At 32.9% G+C, this 16,511-nt stretch overlaps 1 protein-coding gene across 8 annotated transcripts in view; it reads left to right on the forward strand.

Moving 5' to 3' along the window:
- Positions 1 to 16,511, forward strand: part of Fmrfar (FMRFamide Receptor) — a 54,008-nt gene that overhangs the window by 9,328 nt on the left and 28,169 nt on the right. The window lies entirely within an intron of this gene.

Below are 16,511 nucleotides of genomic sequence, written 5' to 3' on the forward strand. Positions count from 1 at the left end.
CGTCGCGCCTCGTTTTTTTCCGATTCGTACGATACAATATACATGAAATGAGATATTTCACGAATAACAAATCGATCTCTCGATAAAATCATTTTACGCCGATCGTTCCCCGGAGCGGCAATCCATGATTGTAAATCCCACCTGTTATAAGACACAAGGGAGACCTTTTTTCTTGCCCCTCTCGCTCTCTCTTTCGCATCTGAAAACCACTTTGTTCAGTTCTCTTTGTAACATCTCAAAGATAAAGGAGACGCGTAAACTGGAGCAAACCTCTTGATCCGATTTTTGCGGTTAGTAACCATCCACGAGAACTCTTAAAAGATTGTTGAACTACACAAAAGATTGTTAGTCGCGAGCTCTTTTTGAGGAACTTGAGTCCTCGCTCGAAATCACCCGGCGATCTAACCTTTATCACGATTTTCTAACTAGCACGATCGTTGTAAGGAAGAATAGTAAGTTCCATGACAAACTGCATTGAGTCGCAATCCCGAGGAGCTCTATTTGACTCTCATTGTCTGTCTGTAAAATTTACGTGGCGCACGTATGTTTCTCAGATCCTTCGTAAAACAGAATAAAGAGCAGGAATCAATTTCTAATTATAGTTATAAAATTGTGGCTTTCTTTCTCAATAACTTCCAATATGGAAATATTAATTAAAATACAATTTCTATACGGACATTAAAGCTGATAAAAGATATATAACAGTTACTACGTTTACGCGAGCGTAACGTTACTTCTGTAGTAACTTACGATAATTCACTCGTTTACGCGGAGTAAATTATCGTAAGTTACTACAAAATCCCGTTTACGCGAAGGAATTATCTTAAATTACTACCAGAGGTAACGCTCGCGTAAACGTAGTAAGTGGCCGGTTTGATCAGTCTCAAAATAGAAAACATGTCTCACGGAATTGAATCAGAATTGACTATTTCATCAGACTTGGGTGATAGAGACGGTACAGTGTTTTCCTTGATCACTCGCGGCGAACGAGAGCTGCTTTCGAAATGTTGTTCAATCGGGAAAAACTTTCAATTGCACCATTTCGCGGCTTTCGAAGAGCTTTCACCGCAATCGCGCTGGAAGTTATTCATTGCGCGTTTACGTAATTTCGTCAAATTGTTCAGTGAATATCTTTAGCGCATGTTTCAAATAGTCGGAAGGAACACATCCTTGCGAGTCTAGAACCGCAATTCGCTACCGGAAAATTGAAGTAGCGTTTACATGTAACGTAATTTAACTAATTCTAGCCGATTCAATTAAATATGAAAGTGAAGAGAAGGAAAGAAAGATTTCACGAAATTGTCGCAATTTCGTAAAAGCGCTGATCCAGTAAATTAGCAATTATTTAAGCAAAAATAATAAAAAGAAATTCTGAAGTACTTTACAATAAGAATATAGTGATAATAAAACTTAGAGTAAACAAAAAAAATCTAAAGGATTAATAGTACAAATTTAATAAATCATGTAGATTTTGTGTACAAGTTCTAAAAAATTGTACTTTTGTAATTCGAATTAATCTCCACAAATAAGCTAACATTAAACGTTTAGTGCTCGTTCTAGTTTTATCAATGTAATTTAATAGTCAACTAATTGAGTAATATTATGAATATTTCGAAAATATAATTTACTCCTACATACTCCTACATCATTTCAAGTATATCGAAACCTGTGAAGGATTGCCAATTGCCACAAAGCACTCGAAATTATTGCAATAATTTATGTTCATGTTCATAATCTATATTAATCCTTTCCTATTTCCACGTCGAGTCCATCTACATGCAAATTACGAGAAATAAATTGCTGCGACAGTTTTGAATTAGTTTTTGGAATCCTGAAATTAAACTCTCTTAATTTGTAATTTTTTTGAAGTAAAATACACTTCCGTTTATTAACAGAGATAACGTATGGAATCACAATTCTAAAGTTAACACGAGACGATTTATTTATTCGAATAAAATCGATTTGTATCCCGCTCGGAGACGAGTCGGCAAACATTGCCGTGTATAATCCCAGTTTATCGCTAGTAATTTTTCGTGTGTGTTGCATTTATTTTTATATATGATGAGTGTATATTCTCACAACGTAAATAATTTGAATTCCGTCGCTATCGGGCAATATATCTTGATAACGTAAATAAATTTTTTATGTCGCATCGTCATCCTGACAATTTTATCCGTAATAAATGACACGAAAGGTAATTATTTTCATTATATTATTTATACGACAGAAAGGATCGATGGGAGAACAATCGCGGCATTATCCTTTATCCGCGTTTTATCTTCGCTGACAATGCAATAACGATTCCGTCAAATGCTTTTAGATGTGTCATTGTCAATTTTATCGCTAATTTATATACTCACAATCAGATACATTTGATAGTATTTTATTATTAACACACGAAACTTGTTACTGTATTAAATATAAAAAAAAATGCAAAGATCTTCGAAAAAGATAAACGAACCCTTAACGTCCTTCTTCGTCTCTTTATTGAGATTTATCGAAGAATCTTATGTTATCTTCTCTGACCTTGTTGAGTTCGTCGGCCAAAATAACCAATTGTGTATATGGCACTCCGTAATGTGATCTCCGCGATGTCATTTCTGGGATTTCGCGATAACCGATTCGATACAACAATATCGCTGTAACGATGTATTCATTCTCTCGGCAACTGATAAAGTTGATCGAATTGTGCGGAATTAATTGTGTGCTCCCGATTCTGTCAATCAATGTGACACAAGAGATCTGATATACGCAATAATAATGTTTGTCAGCGAACAAGTGTGTTCGATTGTAATATGTCTATTTCTATATTGATATGTTTGAATTAATATTTTTGAAACTAACAAAAAGTTACACCAGATGCGAAAAAGTCATGGATAAATGCATAAATACATCACGTACACGAAAGACATCACTGATGCACATTTTTGCAAACGTATATTTCATGTGGTTCAATTATCTTGAATTTTAAACAACAGATTTATATTCCAGAAAAATAACAATGTCGAATAAAATATTGTTTTTTACTCTGACAGATTTCAAAGTTATAAATTCAGAAATTGTTGTGAGTTCAATAGCGGACTATAAATAAACAACGAAGTTTTGTTATCTAATTATAATTGCAGGTAAACTTCGCTCCAACAGCACCTTTTTCAAAGCTTGATCTGTCGAACCGATCTGTTTAACGTTGAAAATAAACATAATATAATTTATGTTCAACGATCGTACTTGAATTATCTCGAAATTGAACCACAGAGATATTTACGTGTTCCACAAAGCTATCATATACTCACTTTCCGAAATTATCCGAGAGAAGTTAATATATACACATATTTCCATAAATCCTGTGTGTATCGATTTCCATAATTCATCTCGCAGTCTCTTTGACTTGCGATAAAACGAGCTTTTGCCAGAAACCATGATAATTATAATGAAATAGTGCCGACGAAGCGCCCCACGGTACGCGCGTAGTACCTGCGTACGTTAATGCAAACGCATTGTAGTGCGCGCTGCTAAATTCCGATTATCTCGATCGTACACCGCATTACGGAATAACCAACATCGAACGCGTAAGGTAAATTCGCCGGTTACTCAACATCCGTACGCGAACATACATGCCAATAAAGGAAGCATCTCTTGACGTGAAACAGGATAATCCTGTTGCAACGGCTCTTGTTAAAAGTGTCGGCGTATATTATGTTTCATGATTATACTCATCGTGCTTCTCTCCCAGGAATGAATTTTGGCGAAAATTTAAACTCTCTTTCTCTCGTAAAAATGCAAATACGCGGATTAAAATAAATTCCTGTGAAAAATAGCAACTTCTATTGAATGTAGCTGTGCCTTCTCCAAATTCGTTTTGTTGCTCGTCGTGTGCAAATTAAAAATAATTTTAATCCTAATTTTCACCCTTTTTAATTAATGCTATGCTTATAATGCTTGTGCAACGCACACAAACATCGAATCACTTTTCATTTACCAAAAAGAAACCAAATGTATTTTTGTATACTAATGGAATTTATAAATATACATATATGTGTCAGAATGTAAACAACAGAACAGTTTGAACGGATATACGTTTATCGTTTATTAAAATTGTAATAGAGTTTATTAAATTCCGTTTTGATCCAAAACATTATACAGAACAGTTCATATGGGGGCACTATACTGGTATCGATGAAATTTTTATAGCCATACGAAGTGTTTTCGCGTTTTCTTTTAATAATCGCGTTTCCCGCTCGTGTGGTACAATTTCTAAACAACATTTAATATGCAATCTGTAAACAGCATTTGATATAGATACGACGAATTTGTAACGACACATATGAAATTTATTACAATTACAAAAAATAAAAGAAACTGCTTTTTCTTCTTAATATTATTTTTGAAAATGCATCGTATATCACGCTTTTGCATTTTTCATCATTTTTACCTTAAGTCTTCGTCTACATGCATATTGGAAGAAAGCACATGAACGCTTATATTAAACCTTCTAGCTGCTCATTAATCATAGAGACGCGATATCGTTCCCCGTTTCCCATTAAGCAATACTTACAATACCGCTATATATATCATTGTTTTTCCCTACCAAACTATTGCGTAAATAGTTGCGATACGCTATCAGCCAAATGACCATTGTACAAAAAGGCTACTGCTGATAGGGTACAAAAATAGATCTGAACGCTGTATAGAATACAGAATGTCCGAAATAGGTTACCCCTATATACGATAAAAACAGTGAATGTAGCTTTGCCGACTGTGCCATTTACGACAATAGCTTTTTTTTTTAAGATTTACGGTATGTAGACAGGATGCCCTAGAAAACGCGCGTGTCTTCTACAGAAGATTCTGTGTAAGATCGTATCAAGGTCCTCTTCAACATATTTGTAAGATCCATTAGTAAAGATTACTTTGGTATATGTAGCGCGATCTTATTAGATATCTTAAAAAGTAACGATAAGAAACATATGCAAATATCTCTCTCGGATTTTTATGAGTTTGAGATATATTGCAGTATAAGTAAAAAATAGAAGATACAAATTTCTTTATTTATTATGTGCTCTTACGCACGTTAAGAATGGAACATTTCTTTGATAAAAATCGACTTTCTAAGAGAATGGCAAAAAGAGATATGAAAAAATGTTTTAAACATAGGTTTTATAGCGTCAGATCCACTAAAAGTTTTTTTTAAAGGTGTTAACTGTGTGCAGAAGGGTGTAAACTGCATATATTAGATTTGCAAAAAGGTGCTCGGTACGCAAAATTTTATATTCTATTCTATTTTATATTCTGCGTCTGGAATCTCGATCTCATGGTCACCATGTGCACGCAAATCAGGAGAAAGCTCTCATAGTTGGAAGCTCGTCGATGTCGCATCCAGCTTCTCTGCTACTATTCATAATGATATACGAGCAATTTAAAAAATAGCTGTTTTAAAAAAAAGAAATAGTACGGAGAGAGTAAATCATTTGTCACCGACGCTGACAAATGATTTCCGTCAAACTTCTGAATTTATATGGAGAAAAGAGTGCGCGAATTTACGATTATAGCGGCGGAAACGGCGATTTAAACGCGAAAAATACCGTAATATTTTATTTTACAGTAAAACGGAGCTTCTAGCTTCGATCGATTTATTTTTTTTTTTCGCCTGTTTTGTAGGGTCCATTGAGCACATCCGATTTTCCATTTTTAGAAAAGCGACAACAGATAAAAAGTATCAGGCACCAACAAAGGTGTATATGAGAGCTTGCGATGTATATACGTGGTCTATAACTGACGGATTGTTATCTGGTGGTTTTCCGCAGAATTTTTCCGCAAAAATTCGTAGTTTTGAGTTAACACGAAATGTATTGTATTATAAATGTACTTGTTTGACTAGAAATTTTATTTTTTCTTTAATTGAAAGAGTATTGTGTTAATGCCAAAAATAGAATGTAAACATATGTTCTAAATATAGTGCGCTTAAAAATACATTTATCGGAATATTAAGATAAATAAAATTGAGAAATGTTTTACATATTCGCAATGCTAATAACCACAAGTTTCAGAGTCTTGAGACATTCGTGCATATTGTTCTGAGACACTTATGTTAGAAGTTCCGAATCAAAAGGATAACTGTCGTTAGGATTATATTAGGGTGAGGTTTAAGATAACGATGGGTTTGGGGATTGTCGAAGGAAAGCAAATGCAAATGAACGCTGCGTGCATAATTTAATGGGGCATACAACGAGTACCAGGGAATCGTACGGGAAAATCTCTTTCCGCGAGAAACTTTTCAACGATGGAAGAAATACGAAGGAGAATGCGGTGCTTTTTTTCTTAAAGTTTGTTTAGCAGTTTAGTTCTTTATCACGTTTATGGGATTTAAAGGGCACTCTATCTTAAATTACAGCTATTTTTGCACAACTCAAAAAATGCTTATGTAAATAAACATTTTATATGATGATATAATGGTCTTTTCAATTTAAATTTTCCTAAATTGTCATTATTTAACAGATTCTTAGATTGTCATAAATCAGTTTTTAAATTCAACTTTTAAATAATTTTTGCTTGTACCTTCTTGGAATCTTGGAATTGATTTTCGTACTTAAAGTGTGTATCAAATTATGCTGATTAACGGAAAGAATTAATAATGTTTCGAATATATCAGAAAATTATAAACATATATTGCAATACTTGATTGTGCGGATGTAATTTGTATAACATGCAATACGGTTGCTTATGCCGGAAATTGAACAACTTCGAAATGGTCCATTTTTGGTAAAAAAAAAAAATGCCTATTTTCATCTACATTTCAGGGAGAATTCAATAAAAGCACATTTCCCAAGGCAATATAAAACACTGTAACAAGTATACCGTATACAGTTCGATTATACCTACCATTCAATTACTCGTTCTATGCGGAAAGGTTATTCTACCATTTTTAACTACTTCCGTGAAATTTGCTATTGTGATATAATATAATTATTTTCCATTGATTGATGTACACAATCATTTTATGACTTTTGAATTAATTCTAAAATTACGCCCTATATCTCTCGCTATCTGAATATTGAAATCATTTACGAGAACGCGCGTAAACGCTCGATTGCAACCATGTAAAAATTTCGCGCGATGTGTATTCATAATTCGGCGAGGCGAACGCAACGATTCGCCGGAAAAAATCATTGTGCGTCAGAGACACGATCTAAAAATAATGCAAATGCATTTTCCACACCTATATACGTGTCTCCCAACTCTCTGAACTTTTACGACGGAGAGAATGGCTGCTTCCTTGCTCGTATAGGGGAAAATGGGGTGCAATCAGCCGTCTTATCATTTATATTGTGAGAACAATTTCACACACTATTGCTTCGAGAATGGTACTTAAGAATTGTTATCTTTCGAGTACGAAAAGACGCTCTCCGTTATAAAACAAAAACGTGGATAACAAAAAAATCACGGATAATAACCATGACAGAAAGCACAATATGTCGGCGACGGATAAAGTCCGGCTGAAACCGGATTGTTCCGTTTCTCTCGACAATGTTCCTGCAAAAAATATTTCCGTAAAAAGAGTTAATCTCCAAATGCATTGCTTTTATCTCGGCAATGAGATAGACGTGGAGTTTTGCAGCCAGAAGCATGTCAGATTATACTCCGCTTTTTTCGCGAGAAAATAAACTTCCGGAAAGATATAGATGAATCTCCCTCACGCGTGTACGAATTTGGGCAAAGAAATGAATTGTAGTTCCCAGGTGGCTATATGCAAATGAAGCAAATGAAAAAAGTCGCGTGGTCAACAGGAACACCTGATGACTCAGAACTGTGAATTTCTAGTTCTGTTATAGATTTTATAGTGTGGCATTTGTGCCATCCAGATTTTATGACGAGGCGATACCAATCGTAAATGATTAATAAAATCGAATCACATTATATCGATACATTATATACCTACATTATACATATTTTGTTCTGTTATAAGATTGAAAAATTGCATACTATACATATATTTAAGTTGATATATAAATTACTATATTGTGTAATTTAAATTAGATAATAATGTCACAATTTTGTCCAGTTATAAAATAAAACTTGATATATTGCGAATTGAATTAAATTTTCAATGAAGCAATGGTGTTTATTAAATTACGCCAGATAAATCGGATTACTGAATCAGGCTAAATTTGCGTTATTACATGAAATAGCGGTTTACAGAGATTCTCGCTTATACCAATAACTATATGTATAATACTCGTATTCTAGTTTCAAGGTTTCGCTCTGCATTTGCGAGGAATGTGTGGATTTACGTTAAAATTTCTAAATCTGATCTTAACACGCAGAAAGATACATGCGTGTTCGTAAATAAAAAAAAACGATTATGTGGAAAATCATAAAGAAAAAACCAATAAATAAATAAAAAAGCAAGTGTGTTTGTAAATTAAAATAAAGATATCACAAGCTTTAGGAAAAAAAATTTTTTTTAAAAGGTTGTATTTTAATAGAGTTTTAAATCTGGATTTATATTTTTAATTCTGTAATAATAAATTTTAATAAAAAGAATTAAGATTAATATAATGCTATCTTATTATAGAGATAACTCGATGCAACGGTGCAATAAATGACATTAAGAAAACGGAAAGTCCTTTTAAATTATTACAATAGCGTGCTCAAGATAGTTTAATTCCAGCCCCACTTTTCCCATTTCCAGATGTAAAAAATCGTGCTTCTTTAAATATGCTTAAGTAGAATTAAATGGAAGATTAAGACGATTTAAAAGTACGTCGCCGCGCAAATATATTGCGAAAAATCGGTGATTTAACTGGAAGGAGCAAAATTCTTAGAAGATTATTTAGCGTTAAGATAACAGAGGATTAAAAAAAACTGACTTTTTTATTTGTGTAAATTAAAACATATTTCAAACGAGTTTTGAAGATAAAGATATTGAGGTAAAAAATGATAGCGCTATAAGATTAAAACTATGTCTTCAATATGCTAAAAAAAAGATATAGTCCAACGTTGTAAACTTTAATACTTTGAATATTTAGCAGCTTTAGTTTGGAAAAAATATATATATTATCTTACGGGAGACATCGCACAGAGGGAATTCGTAAATTTTGACTATAAAAGAGCCCTTGTTTTACCAACGCACAATTTCAGAAACTTGTTAAAAGCACCGTGCTTCCCACCGTAACGCTTGAAATTTTCCTAGTTATAAACACGCATCGTTAAGCTGTGACGAAAAATTTCCTCCACTCGCGCATCAACGTTTAATGATGCAGAAGAAAAGAATTGTTTCCCCACCTTCAATATCAATGCACTGGAAAAAACCTACGCAACAATTATTCCAGGCGTCTAAACAACGGACGTTTTCATTCTGGCCTTGTATTTTAAAAATAGCACAGAATAGAGAAAGCTTAAAAAGCAATTTATTGAGAGATAAATTAAATTCAAAGTAGAATTATGGCATATTATGCATTTATTACTATAGGTGCAGTAAAATAGTATTTAAGATAACTTTGCACATAAAAGAAAGACAGTGTTACAAAGCGATTCTTTCAGAATTTAATCGTTTTTATTCATCTTAAAATAGATAGAATAAAATAGCCAACGTTTTTCTCTTTCGTATAACAGTTTGAGAAGTACGAGGGATATGAATATTTGTATATTATTATATATATGTATTAAATAAATCAATTACTGTGTATGTGTTAAAAGAAGTTAAAAATAATTAATACATTAACTATGTTAGGTCTTTTATATTAATTATTCTAGAACTAATAATAACTTCCAAGTGTGTCAAATAAGAAAGCCAAAGTAATCGCGTAATTCCGAATTGAGAATATCAGCATTTCATTCGGATTTATGCAGTCCTGATTGCAGCGAACTGCCGTGGTCGGTGCTCGTAAATTTCGAGATGAATATGCTACCGGTTGTAAACCGGACTACACTTGTATACTATCTCGCGTTTATACAACACACCCCCGACACGCTCCTCCAGTCGTTCTCTATGAATGGCCCTCGCGATGTTAACGGTCTGATCCCCGTGTATGTCATACCGAAGTACGGTTTGCCCCGCGGTTTCTCGTAACCAACCAGTTAAAAGCCTTTCCTACGATCTACCCGCGCGATATTCTAACGAGATAACGATCGAATCGTATTTCTGCCGGCTGAAAAATACCTTTGTTCGCTCGTCGCGCACAGAAATGTTATTTTCTAGAGGTGAATTTTCGTATGAATTGTAGATTGAGATAGCGAACGTAGGACGTTTACACATCTCATTGTGTATCATATATATATTTGAAATGGTATACGTATCAAAATCCGATTGAACTCGGTTAAATCGAGGTGCGATTTCAATCTATTTTATAATAATAGGCGACACGGTACTTGAATTGTACGGAATTTCGAATAGCATGGCACGGTAAAAAATTGTGACAACCTTTTTAAAAGTTTTTTTTTAATGATCACTTGAAACAAAGTGCCCAATTTTATATGGATCCGAAGTCCTCGAATTGCACGGTTCTTAATTGAATTCAATTAAACACGAAACGTGATCTCCAAATTGAGTATGAATCCTATAATGGTAAGTCTCGAATAACATGGAACCAATTAATCGTACTCGAGGGTTACCTGTATAATGCCATTTTATTGTTCAGATACATATTCATATTCAGAATTTACTATTTTTTTGTAATAAAAAATAAGAAACAAGTGAGAAATCCTAATGTAATCATGGCACTAATATTTTTATGCTTTATTACCAACGAATAAACTTTATAACACGAGATAATTCAGTAAGGCTCGCGTGCATTTGTTTCCTCTCATTCCTTGTGCCCTTATACTGCTCTTATCGCGAAGCGTAAAGGGCGATATTGTTCGTAGAGAAGTCTGACGCGCGACGTGTACCCATCAGGCAGTGTCGGCAGAGATAAGTAGAACTATGTCTTCTGTTGATTAAACGAAGAATAAGACCGCTTGGCGTACAATGGTGGAGAAGCGCTGATAAAATGCGCTTTCTCGCTTGATTAAATACCGAAATAGCGGTGCCGCGCAGCCGAAAACACAAACGCGCATCCGCGTCTGGCCGCGTAAGTTAGTCATTGTCGCATCAGGCAAAATTGCGGCCGTTAATCTGATCATTCCAGACTTTTACTTAGCATCGTTGTACCTCAAGAATCTATAAAGATAATAGTAATTAGTAATAGTATTTAGAACGAAAAGGATAATTAATTTTTACCTCAAGAGAAACCAGAAAATGCTAACTACATATATAATCGAACACAATGAACATATTTATTAAGCTACTACAAAATAATTATTTTAAAAAATCATAAAAATTATATTTTTAATTATTTTTTTTAATGTTACAAAATTTGGATTTTAAATATTTAAAACCAAAACAGAAAACTACAAACAGAGAGGAAATCTTTTTTTGATATAATAATCTCTTAAATGAAAATTAAAAGTAACATTTCTTGGGTAATAACAATATTAATAATTAATACTAATTAATATATCAATATTAACTAGTTGTTATAAAATACTATTATTCTAACTAAAAAATTATTTTACATAAATATAAAAAATTATTATTAATATAAATAATTTTATATTTGATCTTACTTAAATAATGGTGGTATGAAAGAATTAAAAGGTAAAAAGAGATATAAAAAGGAATAAAAGGTTCAAACAGATTTTACAAATGTAAAATCGCTCTTCGTTTTTTTCTCTGCACGTTTCCATTTGTGTTTAATCCGATTTGCGTATATAAAACGCGCACGAGATAAAGAAATATTATCTATCATAATTCGTGCATTTCTTCGCCGGAGATTTCACTCGTCTTTACGGCAATGCAGACAGATTGCTGCTATATATAATGTTACGACTTTTCAAATGCGAATTCTACATTGTGAGTGCTCGTCATCTGGAAAATGTGGTCATCAAATACAGACGCGGGAGCAATCCCTCGGAGTAAATTCCATTCCTAAGTTAGATGAGACTATAAATATGAGAGCAAAAAGCATATAAACAGATAACAAGAAGAGATTATTTTTTACTCGCTTCGAATAATCTTCACTTTAACAAACAGTTTCTATTTGAAATTTAAGAATTGTTGAAAGTTAGTAAGAAATTTTTATTTTGCTTGTAAAATTCTGCTGAACCAAAGTCTCCTTGAATCTGAGATCAGTATATCTATAGTCATCTATTTGCGTCCGTGATTTCAAAACTGTGTATCTGAAAATTGTAAGCAAACCAAGTTTGCAGGCGAATTCTCCCTAAGTTAACTTCATGTTTCGTTTATAGCTCAGAGGGAAATAACGTGCAAAATGCTGCGCGAAAGATAACGAGGATCCTGATTGATCATGAATTTTTAATTTCCACTGCCAATGTTTGCGGATACTTCAGGATACTCGCCTGTTTGCAAACATCGCGGATATTGGAATCATATATACATTATAACCATGCAAACCAGCTATTATAATAGTTTCTCACTCGTTTCAGCATTTTTCTGATGATTAACGAATAACGGTCGTAGCGCCGCTGTTGGCGCAATGCTGTCGATCGGGAAATCATTCGAATTCTTCTGAAATTGAATTATTCGAACGCGCGGCATTCTTATGCAAGAGAGAGATAACTAAATTAATTATCAGTACCGTCGATGGTTGATTTCAATGACATATTTCAATCTCACTAATTGTAAGTATTTTAATGAAAATAATATACCTATACATTTATGCAGATATTGTATCCGTTGAGAATTTTCCTTGATAGAAAAAAATGCGTTAAAAAGTTCGAATTGTTCATCGACTCCGAAATGACAAATCGATCACGCTGAAACCCAGAGATACCTCAGAGATTCCCGATGTATCTCTGAATCTCAATTCGGAATACTATCCGCAGCTATAGATAAAGCCAATTCAGAGAGATTCCTTAATGGTGATATGCGGATAACTCAATCTGTATGCCATTCGGTATATTGGTCTCAGAACCTGCAGGTAACAGATTCGCCCTAATAGAAGTGAAAATCATACTGTTCTATCAGCTGTGACGTTACAACCTCGAGCCCGACATTAAAACTAGAGTTCTTACGATGTTGAATGAAAAAAAAAACATTCTTCATGATGGCGGAGAGTGACCTATAATTGAAGTTACGAGCGAGAAAGTCGAAGACTCCTATATGTAATGTTTATCGAACGGACGTGAAGTTGAAGAACAGTGATGGAGCAGACTTATGATTCATTCAGTATTCATTCCATGCATAGAATTATATACTTAAAGTTGGACTTTCAAATTATGTCGAGAGAGTGCCTAACCTTTCTTCCTAGTTAAACATTGTAGAAAAAACTTAAAAGTAAAAGTTTCAGGAAAGTTATTTTACAATGTAATATAGCACAGACAAAGTACATACAAAGTACACAGATACAAAGACCATATTGGTCTAGGTAAAGAAAATTTAAGATATAATACGAAACTTTTTTTATGCAATACTGTGGATGATACTCATAAATTGATGTTGACTGTTTCAGTGCAGTTACATCTTTAAAATTAATTGAATCAGAAAACATTATATACAACTTATTAGTTAACATATTATTTAACTTATATGATTTTATGAATGGTTATGTGTAAAGTATTATGAAAAAAGTGGCAATCTTTTTTAGTTCAATTTGATTTGTACGATAAATATAAAAATAAGTCCCAAAAAGAATCTATTAAAATGTTTCAAGGAAAAATCGCGATTTTCAAGTTATACAATTCAAGATAAGATTTTAAATTACATTATCGACAAAATGACACGATATTGCTTTGATAATTTATGAAAGAAATAACCAAAGTGAAAGAAACGAATATGATATTGCTTTTTGAAAGTAATATCAAAATCGTGATATGGCGATCCTTTTGATGTGGAAAACTGCAAAGTCACATGCGGTAGAATGGCGCGATCGTAACTTCACTTAAGTTCCAAAGTGCAAAACGATAAATTATACGGACGCGTCGTCGAAAACTTAAATTACTACCTCCAATCTGCCGGTGAAAATCTCGGGGATTCCTAACTGCGAGGACGAATGGTATAGAAGTGGCAGTTCCACGTCGGCTCGGAACTTAGTTACACCGAGATCGCCATTATTTCGAATAACATTCGAGGAAAGGATCCATTTGGATTCAGCATCACAAGGAAAATAATGTCCGTTGCAAACCCACGTACCGAAACAAGAGACTCATGTAAATGCGGAAGCCGTAACAAATCAGATTTGCGAAGCAGAAAAAAGTACATTTTCCAGATGGAAGAAGAATTTAATCGAAATCCTAAGGAAGTTACTTTTTTTTCTAAAAAAAAAAAAACTTTTATGGTGCAGTGAAAAATAATATAAAATTAATATATATTGTTTTTAAAATAATTAAGTAATGTCTTTTATATTGACAAAGAGCTACATATATCAACAGTACTTTGAAATAACGTAGATATCATTTATGAAATCACTTATGCTACAGTGAAAAGAGAAATTATCCTACTTTTTTAATTATTTTTTTTTAAATTGTCATTTTTTTCTTTATTGACGTTTTAATTCAAAGTATCTGGTTAGCTGGCTCGATTACCAAGGTTGGTTCTTAAGTTTTAACAAACGTCTCGAAAGACCCCATCACCAATGTCAATACATTCTCGAAGAAAATCCCCGACGAGAATCCTTAATTTTCCCGATGAATGCTGATGAACGTAAAGAAAAGCTCCGTGATATGTATCCCTTAACGTTTCGTCTGCAAGAAATTCATCTTGTCGCTTTCGCCAACAGGATAAGATAGATAAACAGACTAAAGGAGAAACGTAAAGCGTAAGAAAAGACCTTGGAAATGAAAGACGAAGTAAACATTACCATCTTTACCCCTCTTTATCGCTCGAACGATTCTTCGCCATCGTAAAATTGTATCTGGTGTGGTAATCTCGATCTCGCGCGACGATGAACAACATGGATGGACCATATCTCCTCTATGGCCATCTCACTCGAGTTTACTCTATATGTATATACATATAAAGTAAATAAAACTGTAAATATTAGATATAAAAAACACAGTTATATTTTGATATATGGCTAACATTACCACACTTATAACGTAGCTTACTTTCAACCGCATTATTGCAACTATAAAGTTTATTTTTTTCATAATTTAATTATGTATATGTATAGAGAATATAGAGATACATATATAGAGCTTACTTTAATATAACTTATAATGTAATTTACTTTTTAAACCGTATAACTATCGCTGCTAACTCAAAATTTCATTTCTTTACATAATTTAATAAAAATAATGTGTATATCCTTATATTTCTGGTTGCAAGTTAATACAATAAGCACAAATATTAAAACGCAAAAAAGATATTATAGCTGTTCTTTCTTTGGTTTTTTACATGAAATATGACGTTTTAAACAGGATGGTGCAAAATAACATATTGCTCACCATTGCCTGCCGTATAAACAAATAAATAAAAACAGTACTTTTATCCTGAAAATGTAATAAAATTTAGACAGAAACAATATAATAATTATAAATCTGTAGAAGCTCGAAAATATAATTAAAATGGAACAAAGAATTAACGTTTTTTTATAGGAACAGATTTTCTCATCAAATTGAACAAAGTTTTATGTATTTTTATGTGAAATAATGATACAAAAATTGTACTGAAACCATTAAAGAAATCTTTATTTTATTAGCTAATACTTGAAGATATTTTTTTAAATCTATACTATACCTTTGAAAAATAGCCAATCTATAAACGGAATCTCTTATAAGGATGATCTTTATTTCACGGCTTTGGCGGATATATATCTTTTCAATACTCTCGGATATATAGACTGGCTGTTCCACTGTTATCGTGACTATCAAAAAAGTTGAAAAGAATAAAAAAATGCCGTTTGTTTCTACATATGTGATAGTAGTAATTCTCAACTTATAATCAGATGAAACTTAAGATACTTTTTAAGATAAATATTTCAAACGTTTAAATGTTAAATAGGCACGAATAAATTTGTTTTGTTATTTAATTTAGAATTACAAATTAAATTTTTTCTGCTTAATAACTTATTAAAATTTCTCATATCTGGGAAAATTTGAACTTTAAAAGTTAATGAAGGCACTACATTTTTAATATAAAATTGGTCGCGGATAAATACATAATTCCACGAAAAATTTTGATAAATTTTTTGCAACACTTTACAAGTCATTATCATATCATTTCGAAAAGGAAATCATCCATTTATTAAAAACATGTATATAACTACTTTCCGCGTCCTTGTTGTTATAACAGAAGTTTACATTATCCGCAAATCGCGTCCTTCCCGCTTACAAATTGTATTGGCAAACTGGCCTCAATGGTCGCGTTAAAGAGAGCACGCAATTTTAATTCGTCGTAAAAATACCATTATCTAAATTACGTGTCTGTAACGTGTAATGGCGACACAGGCGGACAAGGAGAGGAAAAGGAATGGAGTAATTCCGGAACAGACTCCCATAATTTTTAGAATGGCCTC

The sequence above is a fragment of the Temnothorax longispinosus genome, chromosome 1, assembly GCF_030848805.1.
Source record: "Temnothorax longispinosus isolate EJ_2023e chromosome 1, Tlon_JGU_v1, whole genome shotgun sequence".
Classification (NCBI taxonomy): Eukaryota; Metazoa; Arthropoda; class Insecta; order Hymenoptera; family Formicidae; genus Temnothorax; species Temnothorax longispinosus.